Genomic DNA, 6,000 nt, shown 5'->3' with positions numbered 1-6,000 from the left:
CGATGGAAATGCCGGTTTGACGAGGAGGCGGGGCCAAAATGACGCGATTCACAGAGAATCGCGTTATTTTGGCCAGGGAATTGCGCAATGCGGGAGACTTGCCTTCTCTCCCGGGAGTCTGACCTTGATTTCGGGAGTCTCCCGGACATTCCGGGAGAGTTGGCAAGTATGGTTGAACGTCATTTTTAGTCCGGTTTAAAAGTCCAATGAAACGATACGATGTGCTTTGGAACGATAGTCGTTCATCGTTGCAGTGTACACAGTAATATCGCCTGAAGGGTTGTTTATCGTTTGATTGGCCCGATAATCGTCAGAAAACACTTTAGTGTATACCCAGTCTTAGTTGGACACTCATATAGGTGGCTAAATTGTGCAGATTTATGACCTGTATCTGGCTGATGACCTCAAACATTATCAGACAGAGTGTAGAGTAGGGTTTCCCAAACCCAGTCCTCAGGGCTCCCTAACACTGTAAGTTTTCCATATCTCCTTGCTGGAACACAGGTGTATTCATTACTGACTGACACATTGTAACAGATCCAGAGGTGGTGCTAATTATGTCACATGTGATCCAGAAAACCTGCACTGTTGGGGAACCCTGAGGACTGGGTTTGGGAAACCCTGGTGTAGAGGCCAACACAATGTTAGATCAGTTTCAGTCCAGTTGGCTGTATTTGATCTGTCAAGATGACACCACACATGCTGCAATGGTTGTCCAATTCTGATAAAAGCCAATTTGATTCACTGCAGGAATTCACTGCAGGAAAGGGATCATTGATCCTTCTGCCTAAACACATTTGTAGATGTGACCTATACATGCAGACAATTCACATCAAACTGCAAAAATACCAGACATGCTGCTGTTTGTATTACATTCATGTCTTAAGTTTCACTAGTGTCAGTTGTTTTCAGTTTGCTAAGAGAAAGTGCATGAACTACCAGTTTTGTTAGTTTCATAATAAATGATAAAGATGACAAACATTCAATTACTCAGTAGAAGGTCAAGGTTATGCAAACAATCAGTAGCACATCCTCATATGTTGTAAGTTTGTTGACCCTGCAGCTGCCATTAAATGTGCTTTGAAGGCTGCACCATGTAAGTGTGAGTTTTGGGGATTGTGGGAAGGGTTGTTTTTCAGGTGAAAGCAGTTAATACCTTTGTACCGCCGGGCTCTTCAGCATTTAATTAAACATTTTTTCCTGTTTCTTGTTCAGAAAAAATAGAACGAATGAATGTCATGTATAAAAGGTGTCTATAATAAGGAAATAGGCTAGAAATATGTACCACATTTAACATTCTGTGGCGATCACTGCTATAATTATGCCATGAGCTATGTTGAGAGGCTCCCACGCTGACGCCAGATTTGCAACGTTGAATGATTTGTATAGTTTCATTTCTGCAATTGCTCACACCATGCTGCAAGAGCAAATGTAAAATGATGGTGTTTACTGTCGCAGATTAAAGTCTGGATCCTACCTATACACTGTTAATGTACTTTTAAGCATAGAACACCTGAAAAATACATTTAAATAAGATGATTTTTTTCTTATTGGCGCAGTGCCATGATTGCACAGTAACATGTTACTGTTGCATATAAAATGTTATGCTACATTACTCATTTGTTATGCATTAATACACACTCACAGTACTGGCACAGTACATTACAGTACAGTTTATACTGGTAAAATCACAATTCATGAATAATGCGTCAAAAACCTACATCACCGAAATGTGTCTAAAGCGTGTGTTGGTTTTCATAAGTTTTGGGGTTTTTTACCAATTTTTTTCAGCACATAAATGTGGTTGAAACCAAACTACATCTATCTTTCAAGTCATGAATTAGAGCACATCGTAACTGTAAGAACAAGATTACATTTACGATTAATCATTTAACAAAAGGATCTGAAGTTTTTCCAGCAAATAACCAACCCAATTTCAGTTATAGGATTTTTTTTGTACATGTCTCCTGAAATATTGCCCAAGCCCATCTGTTGTAGGGTGAGCTTGTCCCAGTGTCATGACATGGTCAGAAATATTGCAATAATACAATGGGTTACATGTATGAAAGCAGATGCTCTATTTTGTTCTCATGGCTATTCAGTTAATTTTGCATAGTGTATTCTATCCTCCTTGTGCTGGTGTTAGTAGTAGGCTTGTCCACCAAAACACAAGTGAATGCACTGTTTTTACAAAGGTGTTAGCACCAGTGCAGTGTGAATTGCACACACTACACTTCTAGATTTATTTGGTGCAAAAGTTTAGCAAATCTTACATAGCTCACAACATTTATAGAGTTAATTAGCTATTTAGTATGTGCTGCAACTGTGCAGTGAGGGCATATGGGAGAAAAGAGGTGGACAGATGGGATGGAGGGACAAAGGGAGACACACACACAAAGGAAGAAAGAAAGGGGCACGCACCCATAATAAGGAGACAGAGACACACAAACAACTGGGGGCGCGGGCAGAGACAAACGCATGTATCCATTGGTATACATACAAAATTGGAGACAGAGATGCACGTGCACACACACAAAGGGGGGGCAGAGGCACACATGGAGAGACACACAAAGGGGGGGGGCAGAGGCACACATGGAGAGACACACAAAGGGGGGGGGGCGGAGGCACACATGGAGAGAGACACAAAGGGGGGGGCAGAGGCACATATGGAGAGACACACAAAGGGGGGGCAGAGGCACATATGGAGAGACACACAAAGGGGGGGGCAGAGGCACACATGGAGAGGCACACAAAGGGGGGGGGGCAGAAGCACACATGGAGAGACACACAAAGGGGGGGGCAGAGGCACACCTTGGGAGACAGAGGTGAACATACAAAACTGGAGACAGAAGGACAAACACACAAAGGGGTAGAAAGACAGAGGGAATAGCAGAAACAGATAAAGCAACATGCAGCTCATGGCCTAAATCATTGAACATGGGACTGGCCTAGCCGGCCACTGTCCTCAGCAGCCCCATGACATTGTGGGGGCTAATGGTAAGATCAGTGACCAATCCGCCACTAAGGTGGTGCCATGGGGCTCTATCTCAGGTTCTACATGTATGCCACAGTGGTTATTTCATCACTAAATGCCTACCTCATGTCAAATAACATTTTAAATATCAAAGGTAGCCAACTAATGATGGTTGTATTGTAAACAGAGGATTATACAGTCACAGTTGCCTCAGATGAGTTTGGCAGCTATAAATTCACTGAAAAACTTGATGTACACATTTACAAACATCACAAAACAAAATATTGCTAAGGTTACACCTTGGAAGCACACACTTTTGTGAAATGTTTGCAAGAGTATACAAATAGAGTGGTATACATAGGGTTAAAAGTGAGAGCAATATATACATTGGAAAACGCGTGGTAGGGTAAAGATCAGGTAAAATAAAGTCCATTAATTATTTCACCAGCAGGGACTAGTAGTATAAGTTTTTATTGCAGGGAATAAGTAGAACATTGGAAGGGCGTCTCTGAGACTGTGGATGGGGTGAAGCGCGCCAAGTGCGCGAGCTTAGTGTGGACACGACATAGCCCGGAGCGCGCCCCCCTCTCCCGGCGGAGCACGTGATCTACACCTCTGTGCGAACTTCAGCCGCCGGCTGCGGGACACGGAGTGACTGTGGGTGCTGGACGGGAGGATCGGTGCAGAGTCCCCTTCTCTCCGGTAACTTCCCCTTACTCTGTGTGCGAGCTGATGTGAGGGGACTAGTGGTGCACGGCAGTGATAGGGATACCCGAGCAGCTGAAAGCATCACTTGGTTGGTGCTGGGGGTTTACACTACCAAGTACCAGATAGCCAAAGGCTACCTGGTACTTGTAGTTCTCTATCAGCTGGAACTAGAAGACATAAAGTACCTTTGCTGTAGTGAGATTCCTGCAGAATATAGTGGGCATTGGGTTTGTTGAGCTTGCTGGGATTTGTAGTTCCACAGTAGCTGAGGACTCAGATTATAGACCAGTACAGTAATGGAATCCTCAACAGAATGTTTACAGTAATTGGCAGACTTGCTGTGTATGCTGGGACTTGTAGTTCCATAGCATAATGGCATATTGGAAGCCTGTACTGTAGCTGGATCCCTGCAGAATGAGTATTTCAAATAAGCTATTTTCTGACCTTGAAGATGAAAAATATAATTTCTTTATCTCTGAAAATTTTATAAGTTACTGAAAACCATTTTTTATTTTTTATTTTTTTATTGACAGTCTAGTATAATATACACGCACACAAACAGGGTCACCCAGTGTTGCGTGGGTCCGATTTGTAATGTGTGGCAGTTTTTATATATTAGCAAATTATTTGGTAAAGAAACCAAAAATGCTATTTAGAAAATAAGATTTGTTGCTTTGTCGCAGTGACATTATGTTGTGTTGTCACGAGGTTTCCTTCCAGCAGTCAAACAATTGTTTACAACCCAAAAAATATTTTCAATATTTGTTGCGTTGTCGCTATGTGGTTTAATAGGTTACTTTATCGATTTTAAATAACTGTGCAAGGTTTGGCAACTTTACCATGAGAGCTGTGGGCGATATTCGCCAACAAATATATATATATATTTGTCTCTCTCTTTCTATAATCAACACCTAGTAAACTCTGCTACTTTACAAGAGTGCAAATATAGGATTCTGTGTAAAGGCTGTTTTGGAGCAAGGATCGCTCTCCATGTTTGAGGTGGGAAATGCAGGACACTGTATGATAAAAAGTTTAATCAATCCATAAATCATTTTTGTGAGTGACGATATTAAGTTAAATTACTCTGCTCTAGGTACACCTGGAGCCATAGTCAGTGGCAGATCCAGGGGAGCACCTAGCAGCAGTGGGCATTCAGCGGTAGCTCACTATACTAATGTTTCTGGAGGCTGATAGGCTGGCAGATTCTGTCCTGTCCGACCGCGCTGATTGTGTTAAAACGCAGCCAACGCGCGGCCGCCGGGAACGTGAGTACAGTGAGCTACCGCTGGATGCCCACTGCTTCGGTTAGCACAAATTGTCGTCCCCCCCCCCCCCTAAAAAAATAAAAAAAAAATCTAGATCCGCCCCATGCAGGCAAATACAATGCATAAACTAATATGTGGATGCACGAAGTGCTCCTGTACCAGTATCCTTTGTGTACGAAGCTGCTTCTCGGTGAAGTCATGTACAGCTGAGGGAGCAGGTGCATGGCTACAAATACGTTTATTTACAAGGATTGTTTTAAATAAAAAAAATATTTTTTAAAACAGAGACGAATAAGATAAATACTCAAGTGCAGAAATGGTTACAAAATCCTTTTCTCTTGATCCTTTACTGCCTGAACATCCGCAGTTCTGTTGTATAACACAGGATCTTTCTGGCATTTTGTTGCTACTTAGTTCTCTTGTATTTCAGCCACTTTGTTTTTGTGTTGTTTATTTGAGAAGAGAGAGCAGCAGTTCAGTAGTAACATCTTTTATTTAATGTACATTTTTCAAGGTGTAAAACTGTTGTCTGCTGTGGCCAGAGAGTATGTGGACATATCTCATTGCTGTTGGGTATGTCTGCCCTACTTGGCTGAAGTTAGACTTATTTTTTTTTTATATCTGGCATCTAGAGCAACAACAAAAAGCAGTGGTTACATGTAGCCTATGACATAGGACAGTGAAGTAAGCAGTTATATCTGCAAAAATACAATGTTTTCATTGTAGAACTACATCTATTTTGACTCAAAACATTTTTTTTTTTTCTAACCAAGAAAATTCTATGTTGTGGGTTTTCGGGTTTGTTTCAGCACAAACATTTAACGAGTTATACTGGAAATGGGGGATCCCGCTGGTTCACCAAGCCCCCATTTCCCGACTGCAGTGCGGTCTAAACTCACACAATCCGCCCAAAAGCCAAACACTGTTTCCAGAGTACAGAAGCTGCGCAGCGCTTCTGCGTCGTTGTGGGAAGTTCCAGCAAAGTTACTATGTGATGTTACCAGGGGCTGCCTTCTGGTATGTAGGCTTGAGGTCTTATACAAGACAGTACAG

At 42.2% G+C, this 6,000-nt stretch overlaps 1 protein-coding gene across 1 annotated transcript in view; it reads left to right on the top strand.

Moving 5' to 3' along the window:
• Positions 1 to 3,582: 3,582 nt before the first annotated feature.
• The window catches only part of PLCE1 (phospholipase C epsilon 1), a 238,935-nt gene continuing 236,517 nt past the window's right edge, over positions 3,583 to 6,000 (top strand). Inside the window, exon 1 of the mRNA XM_075216434.1 lies at positions 3,583 to 3,676. The gene's annotated coding sequence lies outside the window, so the exon portion shown is untranslated. The remainder of the gene's footprint in view (positions 3,677 to 6,000) is intronic.

This window comes from Mixophyes fleayi, chromosome 6 (assembly GCF_038048845.1).
Source record: "Mixophyes fleayi isolate aMixFle1 chromosome 6, aMixFle1.hap1, whole genome shotgun sequence".
Taxonomy (NCBI): domain Eukaryota; kingdom Metazoa; phylum Chordata; class Amphibia; order Anura; family Limnodynastidae; genus Mixophyes; species Mixophyes fleayi.
Note: the sequence above shows the minus strand (reverse complement) of the source record. Positions and strands in the feature narration are given on the sequence as shown.